At 36.5% G+C, this 14,557-nt stretch overlaps 1 pseudogene; it reads left to right on the top strand.

Moving 5' to 3' along the window:
• Positions 1 to 2,785: 2,785 nt before the first annotated feature.
• LOC109371947 (translationally-controlled tumor protein pseudogene) lies at positions 2,786 to 3,306 on the top strand (annotated as a pseudogene).
• Positions 3,307 to 14,557: the final 11,251 nt, after the last annotated feature.

Below are 14,557 nucleotides of genomic sequence, written 5' to 3' on the forward strand. Positions count from 1 at the left end.
CAAATACTTCTACAAATCAACCATAAAAAATCAAACCAGGAGAAAAGGCAAAAGGCACTTCATGGAAGAAGAAATATGAATGGTTCATAAGAAAATGAAAAGATACTTAAATATAGCAGTAATCAAGTAAAAGCAAAATAAAATCACAGTAAAATATTGTTTAACCTCTAACAAACCAGGGAAACAAAAAAAATAGCTGAGAACAGCCAGTGTTGGAGAAAATGTCAGGCCATGACAACTCCCTGAGAGCACTGGTGAGCATGGAAATCAGCACCAGCTCTGGAAACCATTTCCATTCCTTAGTCATGTTTAACATTAACAATTGTTTGATGGCGCAGTAAGTCTCTTAGGAGTACACTCTATGAGTGAGAGAAGAACATAGCCAGTTTGATACCATACTTATACTCTAAAAGAAAAGTAAAAACAAGAACATGCTACATTTGGTATATTCTATTTATTAAGCTAAGTGGTGGTTACATTAGGTGTTATACTACTTTTCTGTAAACTGTACTTACATGGTACATGTGGTCTTTGGGGAAAATGAGGTAAATATTAGAAATTATTTGTGTGTTGTTCTATATTATCATGCATAAGTAAATCAATTGGTAAAACTGTAATTCTCATCTCTTAGTTTCTTCATAGCATGGCTATAATGATTCTAAATCTGCTATATCATACAGTCCTGTATCAAAGACTGCCTCCTCCCCATATAGAGATAGATTGGAAAGACACCTCCTTCCACTGCACTTCTGCCCTGCCTCATTACCCTTCTGAGAAATAGATTCCTCTCCCCATGCTCAGCTTAAGCAGCTGAGGCACCCAGTTTTCCTGGGTGCTGGACTCCATGTTGAGGTGTTGCACCTAACTGATTTTACACATACCCAGCTTCTTTTCCAGAGCACTCATATAGCCAGCATGCCAAGGTGTGGCCTACTCAAACATGAATGACCCCACAGAACCTGGAACAGCATGCACTTTAGGACCCCAGATATTGCATCTGTATCTGGCTTCTTGTACCAGACTTCTACAGATAGGCTCTTCCGTCCCCACTATAATCCCCACTTTCCTCTACCAGAAAATCCCTCAGCTTCCAAGTATTTCAGTCAACGTGCATAGCTCCTGGACAGGGAGAATCACACACCCAGTCTTTACTTGGGCCTTGCAGAAACGCCCCACAACAAGGATATCACCACACTTGACATAGTGAAATGAGTGAATGTCTGTATTTTGAAAGTTTGTATCAGATTAAAAATTTTTCAACATCTGCAACTTTATTTCAGTCCTGGCATTGGATTGTTTATTAATTCTCATAATTATTTTGTTCATTTTACTTTGATATGTATCATTTTATAATTCTGATAGGGTTATGATAGCCATATGAAGTAGGCTTAGTCATTACTTAATGGCAGATGGTTGTAGAGAACATTGAAAGGGCAGAGGTACAAAAGAATCCCCAAACCTCTTGCCACCCCCTCAAAAAGTATTAGTTACACACAAGTTAGAAGCTTTCATTTGGATAAGGGTGATTCACTACATCTATGCATCTTTAATCCTCTTCACCCTTAAGGTTTTCTGTGGTGTGATGACACCAACATCACTTTGGCCTGCAACGAGGTAGTCTTGTTGCTTTTCCAATTTATATAAAGACATATTAAAATCTGAATTTATCCCACCGTACAGTGGTTTCTAGACTTTTTAGCTTACAGTCCTGTATTTGGTTTGATGTAAAGACTCATAGCTTTCCAAACAGTGTTGAATACTACATAAATACTTTTAAAAAGATAAGAAGGAGTTTTGAGAATTTGAGGTTGAGCTGTTGTATAGTTGAAAATCACTGACAAAGTATATAGAAAAACACAAGAGTAGGATGCAGACATGTTCCAATTAATTTCACTGTTTTGGTGTCGAATCTTCTGAAATGAATATCACCATGCTCAACGTTCTCTCTAGTTCAGAGTTACAAAGCCTGCAGCCCTAGACTAACATCTTCTGTTCCATGCAAGCTAGTCATTCTTTTATTTCTTACGTTATTCATCAATATCACAGTCCTAATCTGACTCACATTTCAGTAATGAAAGGGAAGCTTAATGACGGTTCTCAAAAAAAAAAAAAGTCTCTGCCATCAGCTATGTTTTCTATATTCTTCATAAAATTTGGGATTTTTCACAGTAAAGAGGATTATCAGTTGTAACATCCTCATTAGAAAGATGCATCTGTTTATACTAGCTTTTTTTCAGCAAATATAGGAAGTGTATTAAAAATGCAAAATATAATCTCTGCATTTGCCTCTCATAGAAATTGCTAAATGTTATCATCTATAATGCACAAGAGTTAGTAACTTTTCGCATATTTCCATTTTTTCATTACTTCCTTTCCTCAAACTCAGAAAATTAAGTTGGCAAACTGAAATTTATCAAAAGCTTCAGGAGGTGGTTTTATAGTCTTTGAGCCATTAGCTTAATCAACATCAAATAAACTGTAGAGGAGGAGAGGGCCTTGATGAATATGATTAATATAAACAAACATATGTAAATCTAAATTTTCCTCAAATAACCTTTAACAAGGCTCAGACAATTACGTTTCCCATTCCACTTAGCTTCATGAATTGGCTTGTGTTAATTGGTTTGAATTACTATTGTTTTCTTTTTAATTATAAAATAATTTTTGTTCTTTTTATGCATTTGAAAAATACAAGAAACTAGCTTTTCTGCCAGCTCCAGCTGCACGGGGCTCACTTGAGCTCCTGCTCTGCCAGCGCCACCGTTGTCTCCTTCCAGCCACCATCATGATCATCTACCGGGACCTCATCAGCCATGATGAGATGTTCTCCCACATCTACAAGATCCGGAGATTGTGGAGGGGCTGTTCCAGGAGGTGGAGGGGAAGATGGTCAGTAGGTCAGAGAGTAACATTGATGACTCACTCATTGGTGGAAATGCCTCCGCCAAAGGCCCCCCAGAGGGCGAAGGTACAGAAAGCACAGTAGTCACTGGTGTTGATATTGTCATGCACCATCATTTACAGGAAACCAGCTTCACAAAAGAAGCCTATAAGAAGTACATCAACGATTACATTAAATCAATCAAAGGGAAACTAGAAGAACAGAGACCAGAAAAAGTAAAACCTTTTATGACAGGAGCTACAGAACAAATCAAGCACATGCTTACTAATTTCAAAAACTACCAGTTCCTTTTTGGTGAAAACATGAATCCAGATGGCATGGTTGCTCTGCTGGACTACTGTGAGGATGGTGTGACCCTACATATGATTTTTCTTAAGGATGGTTTAGAAATGGAAAAATGTTAACACAGTTGGCCACTGGAATCCATCACCTGGCGTCATCATAACTGGCTGCTGCTTTTCATCCACACTTCAGGACTAGGACAGATGGGATTGATGTTACCTTGAACTCTTTGCTTATTTTGACCTTGATTTATTTGGAGCGGAGGCATTGTTTTTAGGAAAAACATGTCATGTAGGTTGTCTCAAGATAAAATGCATTTAAACTCATTTGAGAGAATGCCTCTTAGTTTAATACATATTTAAATCCATCCAGTGTAGTCTTCCTGGAGGAGCTAGAGCCCGGCTGTAGACCACTACATACTAGAAAGCGTAAGACTGTCTTCATATAACTTCTATAGTGAAAACTACTTCTGAGACTGGAATATAAAAACAAGGATCAAAGGCCTTAATTCAGAGTTGAAGTGAAGGGAAAGACCATACTCACAGCCAACATTTGAAGTGGATTCCTTAGATGTATCATCACCTACAAATGGAAGTAGTTAACTCTGGAAAAGATTACCAAAAGAATAAAAAGAGACTAATGCAATTGGGGGGAATATATATATATATATATATATATATATATATATTAGCATCTCCCGAATATACCACCTTCTAGAGACAATAAAAAGCTTCTGCACATACCTGTTAGGATGGTTATTATAAAACATTTTTTAAAAACATAACAAGTGTTGGTGAGGATGTAAGAGAAAGTGTTCACTGTTGTGGAAATGTAAATTGGTGCAGCCACTATGGAAAACAGTACAGAGGTTCCTCAAAAGAACTAAAAATAGAAATACCATATGACCCAGCAATCCCATTTCTGGGTATCCAGAATCATTGAAATCAGGATCTCAAAGAGATATTTGTACTCCCATGTTCATTGCAGCATTATTCACAATAGCGGAGATGTGGAAATAAACTAAGTGCTTGTCTACAGAAGAATGGATAAAGAAAATGTGGTGTCTATACTATGGAATATTATTAGCCTTAAAAAAAGAAGGAAATCCTGCCACTTGGGACAATATGTATAAGCCTGTAGAATATTATGCTAAGTGAAATAAGCCAGTCACAGAAGGACAAACTTATGCACCCACTTATATGAGGCATCTAAAATAATCAAACACATAAGAGCAGAGAATGGAATGGTGGTTGCCAGGGGCTGGGGGTGGGGGTGAGGGAAATGGGGAGCTGCTGTTCAACAGGCATAAAGCCCCCGCTTTCGAGTAATTAAGTCCTAGAGAGAGAGTTGCTTATAGTGCTTAACAATACTGTGTGGTACCTTCAAAATGTGTTGAGAGTGTAGGTTTCATATCAAATGTTCTTACCACAATAAAAAAGAGAGACAAATAGATTTTGGGTTTAACATATATTCCTTCTCTGTTAGATTTTGCTTCATTTTCAAAAAGAAACTTGAGTTCTTTAATACTGCATTACCACTGAATTACCTTGAAATGTAAAGTTGGTGTTTTTTTGTGAGCTGGCACATTGTCCTTCCTCTTGAATTTTAAAATCTGACTTTGCTGAGGGGAATTTCATTTTCTCTCATCTGAAATTACAAACAGATCTCTTCTGTGCCTGAGTTAAGCATGAAATTAAGGTAATTAAAGATGAGTAAAGCTAAAAGTTCCCTGAGCAAAATCAAAGTAACAAAAAATTAGACTGTCGTGACTGAAGTAGCATTACTCATACGTCTTCCAGGGGCTTTTGTTTTTGTTTTCATTTTTTTCCGTTTTCTTTTTCAGTGTAGGATTCGATCAAAATTTGAGGCCAAGAAACTGGTCAAAAAGGATGGCAAACAGGTGAAATATTACAGCATTTTTTCCCTCATTCCTGTAAATGCTTGCTTATTTGTTTAGCAAATGTTCATTATGTGCTCCTGGTGTGCCATTCTATGGTACTAAAATGCCAGTGAACCACGTATAGGCAGGCAGTTGCCAATTTATGAATTCTGAACCTACTATCAATGCCCTCAGTCAAAGACCACCAAGAACCTCTTTGCAGTTAAACAAGTTGGACTTACTTATTACTCATTGCAACGGGGGAGAACACAATGTGGGGAATTGTGGGGTGTCTCAGAAGGAGTTGGAAAGAACATGTTATAGGATTTGGGCTTCGATTGGGTGATTTGGGAGAGAGTCTAAGGAAGCAGAGTTTGCTCTAGATTGGATGCTGTTAGGAAAAGAGAGCATTTCTATGTTAGGGTGTTTTGTGAGTAGCACAATAACCATGATTTTTGTATGTGCTTCGACAAATTGATGAAGCAGCCTTGCTCTGTTTCATTTTATCATTGTCTCAGGGTGACCTCGTCGGAGGTAAGAGATCGTTTATGTCCAACAGGAGAATAAAATGACCTGGCTCTAAATGTCAGACCAGCTTGTAATAACACTGAGGTCTAACTGTGAAAACCATATCCGTTCCAAATGTCAGGAGATGCTTTTTTGTTGTTGTTGTTCTGTGCTGGCCTGGCCAGGGACTCTCCACCCTATTGGGTATAGATCCCCAGCGTCACTCTGTTCCTTCACCCTGCTTTGCTTAGAGTGGCTCGTTTTCTACCTTTGCATCTATCATGGTCACGTGCCAGGGACTCCTTTCTTGCACTGTGGCCTGTGCCTGAACAGTAACAGAATCAAGCCCCTTTCACACTGCCTAAATCAGGTGAGGAGACAGGTATACTGCAGGCATACCTTATTGGAACTTTGTGGGCTCTGGGCATCCCCAGCTGCTCTTTCTCCCTCACTCCCCATAGTTCATCAATCTCCAATCACCATTCACCCTAAAGACTTGTCACCTTCCACTTCTATCCATCTCCATTGCCAACATCTTAGGCCAGGCTACTTGTGCACTTTCACTGGCTGTATTAACTGATTAATACATCCCCTGATTTCCCTGTTGTCACTCTTGACTTTACAACCTCTCCTCTACACTGCTTCCAGAATCATCTTCCACCAAAGCAAACCTGAGACTATTATTGTCCACCCTTAACCCTGCATGGCATTTAAGACCAAGACCGATCTTTTTACAAGACTTGCCATGATGTGACCTTTACGTATCTCCCCAACATGTAGCTTTCTTTCACTTTATTCTCAGTGCTCTCGCCATATAGCAGTCCTTTATGCTACTCAAATGGGCTCTGTTTGCATATTCCCTCCCAGGTCTTGACCTTTACACATGATCTTCTCTCTAGTCGAAACCTGTCCTTCCTCCTTCTTCCCTCCAAACTCCAGTTTATACCTAATTTGCCCTTGAAACCTCATCCTAACCCTGCCTCATATAAGAAGCCCCAGGTCTAGAAGTCTCCCTTGTTGAGTGCTACCATTGTACATTGCACGTCCCCCTTCATAACACTATCTCCTTTATTATGATCCCCATTCAGTGTCTGCTTTGCCAAAACGACTGTGTATTCCATGAGGAGAAGGAGCTTATCTGAGTTGTTCATAGCTGTACCCCAGTGCCTGGCAAATACTGGATGCTCATAAAAATATTTGTTGACTATATAAACATTTTTATCAATTAATTAAATTTGACATACACATAAAAATGCTATAGGTGCTACTATAGCATATATCACTGTTAGTACTAAGACTTATTTTAAATTTAATAAATAGGATTATATAGGCTATCTGGGGATATTTATTAATGTGTCAAATATTGTTCTTTAGAAAAATAGAACCTGAATTCTAGACAAAAAAAAATCAAAAATAACGTTCTGTAACACATCCCAATTATAATAGGTAGGCTGTTTATGAATTCTCATGTATTTTTGTATTAAATTTTATTTTATGTTGTACCAATTAATTTTCATACTTTTTTTGTTTCCCATCTCTTTAAATATATCATAGGACCTTGAAGATTAACTATATTTCTCATTTATTTGTCTTTTTCACAAATCCAAGCAGTTTCTGACACATACCAGCACTGGGGTAAATGTTGGTCTATTAGAATTGATTTCTGCCCTCAATAATTTGAGCATGTTTAATAAGATAATCACTTTGACATCTGCCTCCTCTATGGTTTTGTGAATTGCTCATTCGTTATTCATTTGGTCACTCAGTGTTTATGGACCTTTACATACTTGGTTCTGTGTTACGTATTTGTTGCACAATGTAAATGAAAAGCAGCTGTCTTTCTTTGAGGGGTTTGTAAGTAAACAGATAATAGTAATGTGAGGTAAGTGCTAACGAGGAAAAAGCATTTACGCTGACTAAGGGAGTATACGAGATCTTGAAGGGTAGGAAGAGAGTGTGACCAGGTTATTATTTTCAACAGCATAGAAGCATACTAGAGCAGGGGTGCTGATGGGCATCCAGGATACGGGTAGGATAATAGTAGAGAATAAATCTGGAAAGGTAGGTTGGATCTGGCTTGGGATTGTAAGCTATATTAATGATATGATTTTATCCTGTTGGGTGGTGCATAGATGCTGTAATGTACAGCCTGGATCCCCCTTCGAGAAAAAATGACTGAGTTCCCCAGCTGCTAGGAGTGCTGCCAGCAGTGAGTTCTCAGTCCTCTGTTGCTGGCCCCCTCTGGGGATTGCCTCAGCTAGTGAAAACCAAGGTCCTGCCTCCTTCCCACGATGGCGCATATTCAATGATTGATCGAAATAAGTGGAAAAGTCTTGGTTTCTTGACCCCAACTCAGGAATTCAGAGGGTTATCCAAACCTCAGAACTCCTCAGCTGAGGCCCCACTGAAGCAGCTTCTCAGTCTCACTTCTGCCTCTGCTTAATTCTGCTATTTTTTTCTTCCTTTTCATCAGTGTTGATCCAAAAATCATTCCTAAATAAAACTCATGCACAGTAATATAGATTCCAAGTCTGCTTACTGAGAAAAACAGCTTGTAGTAGGTGGTAGTTAGAGGTCACCAAGGGGTCCTAGGCAAGAAAGTGACATAATCATATATATAGTTCTTCAACATTGCTTTCCTGCACACATAAAAAATAATTAGCCTTTAAACAAAAATGTACAGCAATTAATTAACTTCATCAGGGATTATTCCTGTAGGGCTAAAAAAGCTGGTATGGCAGCTGCAAAAACACATATTGTTAATATTATTTAATAATGGATCATTTTTCTTCGTTATTGACATCAAATTCATCTTTTCTAGGATTTCTTTTTTTTTAAAATGTTTAGTTCGTACTGCTTTTTTTTTTTTAGATTTTTATTGGGGAATTGGGGGATGGGAACAGTGCTGGGGAATTGAGGGAAAGGGAACAGGCAAGTTGCTGTCCTTTTGTTCTTCAGTCTAGTTATGGAGGACGTTGCTTCACTGACCCAATTTGGCACCATCATTGCGCTCTTCCCAGGTGAGGCAGATCAGTCGCCAGCTTCTGGAAGGCCATTCACTGCAGCTGCTGGCTGCTCACGCTGGCTGCTGGCTACACACGGTAGCCCATGGCAGCCCACTGCCACAGGGGCTGCAGCCTATACCATCGCCAGTGACTTACAGCAGCCCAGCTCCAGGTTGAGCTGTTATTCAGCATCTTAGGTGTAGAGGGCAGTGTCACTGGCCCTCATATGTGGGATCCGAACTGGGACCCTCTGGCGTCTCAAGCCAGCTCTTAACCAATGCGCCACTCGGCTGGCCCTAGGATTTCTTTTTTTTTTTAACAGAGTTCATTAAACTTTGTCTCAGAGCAAAGGAACTACAAAGCAAATAAATTATTTATATCCAGAACTTGATAATCATTAAATTATCTTGATTAAGAAGTAAAATATATTCCGGACTTTTAGAACATCACCCTAGGTATAAAATAGAAAAACAAGAAATTTTCCACAACATTTACATTAGTTTTTAAAGTTCTTTAACTTTATTGTGGCAAAATTAATGTTTAAATTCTACAAAATGAGATAGTTTTGTTCCATCATCAGATGATTGAAAACTACATTCTTTTAATTTTGTCTTTCAAATGTTCAAATCCTAAAGACATATTAGGCAAGCCAATGGAGAACCATATTGAATAAGGGTTGCCATTGACTTTTTATATTCCCAGTTTTTAATTCCACCTCTGAACTTATATCATTTATTCAATACACAGCTACTGAGAATCTAAGGAAGGCACAGAGAGTGGTCATAAATAAAATCCATCCAAACCTACTAATAGAAGACAGCCCCTAGCTTTCCCTACTCATGTATAATTGGGAGTGTCTCACTTGGGTTCCCATAAATCTAAACACCATTGGGCCAGTGGCCATCTTGGGGCGTCTGTTTCTTTCCTCTTCTGCTCTGACTTCCTAATGCTGAGCACCACCACTTTCACTTCTATGAGAGGTTTTCACACCCTGCAGACACAGCAGTCTCCTGCAGGCACCACTGGGGTTTCCTAAGGCCTCCAAGAGTGAAAATTCTCTCATGCCAGTCTCACCAGATTCTCCTCAGCCTGGTTTTTGAGGCCCTGAAGCCCTGCAGTTGCCCAAATTCTACATTTAGTTCAAAGAGAGGGAAGATTTTTTTCCCTGCTCTGTGTTACACTCTATTATGGGAGTTTCCATTTTACTCCCTCAGACATTAGCCCTCATATCACCACAGGATATGAACTGGGACATGAACGCCATGCTGAATACAGACTTGGCTTTCCGACCAGTGACTAAGGCTGTGTCAGTTTTATCATGTCTGGCTGCTTCTTCTCTCAGAAATTTTTTTTCCAGGAAATCCTCTTGGTTCCATATACACGAAGACTCATTTGGGTTTATTCCATAGTTCACTCAATATTTCTGAACCTGATAGTAGTCACATTTTAGACTGGGGATACAACAAAACAATAAGTAATTATGCAATGTCTTCCTTAAGAGATTCTAGAATTTCTCTAATTGCTAACATATCTCAAGGTGAGTTGAAGCTATCAAATATAATAAGTAACAAAGAGAAGAGAACAAATTGTTACTATTTCCAAATAGGTCAGTCTTTTTTGTTTTTTCAGAGGATCACAAATTTTAGATTTTTCTTAATATATTGTTAAAACAATAATTGATTCAGTACTGTTCCAAATTTTGAGAATTGTCTTATTATCTCACATGAACAAGGCTTAAAACATTTCTGTGGATTAGGGAGATTTATTTAAAAGGTTACTGAGAAGTTTATTCAATACTTTAGAGTCTTTTTTGACAAAAGGTGATGGTAAAACATTAAAAGGGCTTAATCTTAACAATGGAGAGAGGATTCATGACACTTAAAGGCAAGCAAACATCTTTAGAAAATGCATTGTAGGAAAAAATTATAGTTTCTCAACAGAAAAAAAAAATCCCTGTTCATCATTCAACATGTCATCATTTAATATGAAGGACAACAGAATGAGCTTATTAAATGCTGAATAAATTTTCATTTTAGAGTAATTTAATTTCCACTAGATCCATTTGGATGACTCAAGTAAAACAGAAAGGAGTTAACCGAATGGATTATTTCAGGTATAAATTCTACAGACAAAATATATTGCAAGGTACAGCACACGTTTTTACTCCTAATATACATTTTGAGCACTCTAAAATGATAATTATGTTCCAGAAATAATGAAGTTCCAACATATTTGAATGATTTAATTCCAAAAACACTTTCTTTCCCTCCTTTATAATCACGAGTTGAATATCTACCTTCATTTTTCATAAAGCCATGCTGTTTTATTCAGAATTGTTTCTTCATACATTGATGGTTTATTGCAGAGAATTACACAAGGTATTAAGATTTGTTAGAAGAAAAAAGAGGCAATCAAAATTCTATTTGAATGGACAACAATGAATTGCTACCTGGGTTTCCAATTCCAGACATTAGGGACTAGTTTATTTTCAAAGACATAAAGAAAAGGTCTACAACCTCCCTATTCAGCCCCTTTCAGCAGCTAACAACCCAGAAAGTTTGGCACAAGTGCTTGCTGTGATACGTGACTTACTTACACCATGTTTTGCTTTTTAAAAAAAAAAAAGTTCAATATTATCACCTTGTTTTTTCCTGAAGGACTGGGAGTTAAAGGCCTTGGGCAGAGAAGTCAAACATCGATAATATCTAACAGAATTCAAGATCTTTACAGAATATCAGTGGGACACTAAGAGAGATTTTATTTGGCTTGAATTTGGAAGTGGTCTTAAAAGGGTTTAGAATGCTTAAGATAGAATGACCCTTTTTAAAAAAAAACTTGGAACTGTACAACTCTATTTGGAACAATTGGACAAATATTTCTATGAGCCAAAGTTTCTTACAAGTGGAGTTTGCCAAATCCTTGCTATTCAATGATTTTTAGACAAGTCATTGGGACACCATAGCATTCTAATATATGGTCAGAAAACAGTTCATTTTCACTTTTAGCACATACAGAAACAGTTATAAATTCTAGACCAAAATGACAAAATATTTACATTATACATCCATAGATTGTAACGTCTAGACACCACTTAGCTTAAAATGCATAATGACTATTAAGGCTTTACCTTGGGAGCTGGAATAAGGTATATAAAATATATGAATACATTTATAGCATATATATCTTTTGGCTTCCATATTTTGAGAATAATTTTAGCAACATGAGCTGTATTTTTTTTTGTTTTTGGTCTACCTGATTTCAACATTAGGCCATATGTGAAAATTAACTGTGATAATATTTATAGGTTTTCATGTTATTTTAATTCAGCAACAATATCTGAACTTCTGGGTATTTAGGCTCCCTCTTTTTTCTTTAACTTAAATGTCTCAAACACTCTATCAAAGCCAACAATTTAAAGTTAGTTCATTTTACTATGGTAACAACCCCCACAAAAATTTTTCATCATGTTATACGTGGACTTTTCCACCTTATGATGCTGCCCACCAAAAATAAATAAATAAATAAATAAATACATGTTAACATTTGTTAACGTAATTGAAATACATAGCTAAAATTATTCAAAAATACTTCTATCTCATCATCTAAATATTCTATAAACACTAAAAATTTAAAGTTAACTAATCACTTGCTAACATAGTTAAATAGTCTTATAAGTATGATTTTAAAATATTCCTATTTATCAGGTAATATTTTTTTATTTTTTAAATTAAATTTATTAGGGTCACATTGGTTAATCACATTAAATAAGTTTCAGGTGTACAATTCTATAATACATTATCTATATATTGCATTGTGTGCTCACCACCTTAAGTCCAGTCTTCTTATATTTGAGCCCCTTTTCTCTCTTTATCTTCCACCCACTCCCCTTCCCCTCTGGTAACCACTATATACTGTTGTCTGTGCCCTATGCATTTGTGTGCTTGTTTTTTTCATTTATTTGTTGCTCTCTGTTTTATATTCCACATGTGAGTGAAATTATATCAAATAATTTTTTAAGTGTTAAAAAATGTTTCCGTGAACTAGCCAAAAGTTTTTGGAATGCAATAAAACTGCTTATAATCATTGTCCTCTGATTTCAAAATATAGAAAATGTAAAATTGAGTAAATAAGCTGTAACAGAGTTGATCATTATAAAATGATAATCTAACAATAATATTCCAATGTATTTCTGACCTCTAAGGCTATTCTATATAGACTTCAGTGATACCATCAGACAAGATACCTTTATCTTCGTAAACAGGCCTGTATATTTTTCAGATATAGGACATACACCATTTCTATTCCAGTCATGTTGAACACGTAGCATTATGAGAAATTTTAAAATAGTTTATATTTTAAAACATAGCATTAGCAACAACGTGGGTTGATAATAAATGATAAAAAGAAAATCTTTTCAAAATTTGCCCATGTTTCCATCCATAAATAGAACTACATTGTCTGAGATACCTGTACTTTTTTCAATGGAAAATATTTTTAGAAGAAAATAATTCTTCTATATTTCATGTGTTAATTTATTAATGGCTTGATAAACTAATATATCTATTAATTTATATAATATTAATATTTATAACATGTTATAGTGCTTAATATTATTAATGTTTATTAATTATTAAATTCATTTACTTTCATTCTTTGCAGCATTTTAATGACCACCATTTTTGTGGTCTCCTCTATTGATATATGATTTACATAGTTTTTAATTTTATAAGGATACTTTGTAAGAAGCATGTTCTCAGTTTTATTCATTGTGACTAGGTCTTTTTCTATAGTGCTTATATTTGTACATAATTCTCACAAGTCATTTTTTAAAGTATAGAGACAATTTTAACATAATTTGTGCTAATTTCCAGAAATCCAGGAAGTTTAAACAGATATAAACTCACGTTACAACATTTCACAGTGAGCCTCATGCTGTGGCTGACTGCATTTAAATCTTACAACAGTTCTCAGGACAAGAATTTGTTGTGTTATTTGAATGTTTTATGAGTATCAACTTGATTTTTTATTTTATAGCAATTATTTTTTATATTAGAACATAATAAACCATTATTTCAATCATTATCTCCGATCATTATAGCTTTGATTCAGTAAAGAACTTTCACTCTTTAGTCATTAATTCATTAGTTTGATGGGCCAAGCAATTTAATTATGCATCTCTAAAACAAATATGATGAAGTTAAAAATGTTGTTTGATGAAAAATATACTTATTTATTAGGAAATTTACTAATAATTACTGGTGTGCTATTAATGAACTGTTACAGATCATATGCAAAAGACAATTCACACATTATATCTTCTTTCAATAAAAACATATCTTTGACTACTATAGAACACATTCTTTAAGGTTCTCTAGGTCAAAATTCTGGGTAGAGCATGGCTGGCTCAACCGGGTTCCTCAGCTTCGCATTTCACAAGGGCAAAATCAGCAAGATGGTGTTCCTTTCTGGAGGCTCTGGGGATAAATTCGTGTCTGAGCTCATTTAGGCTGTTGGCCAAGTTCAGTTCTTTGCAATTATGGAATTGAGATCCTCATTTCCTGGTTGACTGTCAGCTGGGGGTCAGTCTTGGATTCCACAGGCTGCCCTCGTTTCTTCTCATGCTTTGCATGTGGCTCTCTCCAGTAATGACAGGCTGAGTCACCTACTTTGAACCTCTCCCACTTCTACTGCATCTGTCTGATTTCCAGCCAGAGAGAGTTATATCCGGTTTTAAGGGCTCATGTGATAAAATTGGGCCCATCCAGATAATCCAAGGTGATCTCCCTATTTAAGGTCCACCGCCTTAATTACATTTGCAAAGTCTTGTTTGCCATATATGTAACATTCAAATGTTCTGGAAATACCGTATTTGCTGGCGTATAAAACGACTGGGCGTATAAGACGACCCCCTAACATTTCCACTCAAAATACAGAGTTTGTTATATACTCGCCGTATAAGACTACCCCTCTTCCGCACACCTT

Source organism: Hipposideros armiger, unplaced genomic scaffold (assembly GCF_001890085.2).
Source record: "Hipposideros armiger isolate ML-2016 unplaced genomic scaffold, ASM189008v1 scaffold_603, whole genome shotgun sequence".
Lineage (NCBI taxonomy): Eukaryota > Metazoa > Chordata > Mammalia > Chiroptera > Hipposideridae > Hipposideros > Hipposideros armiger.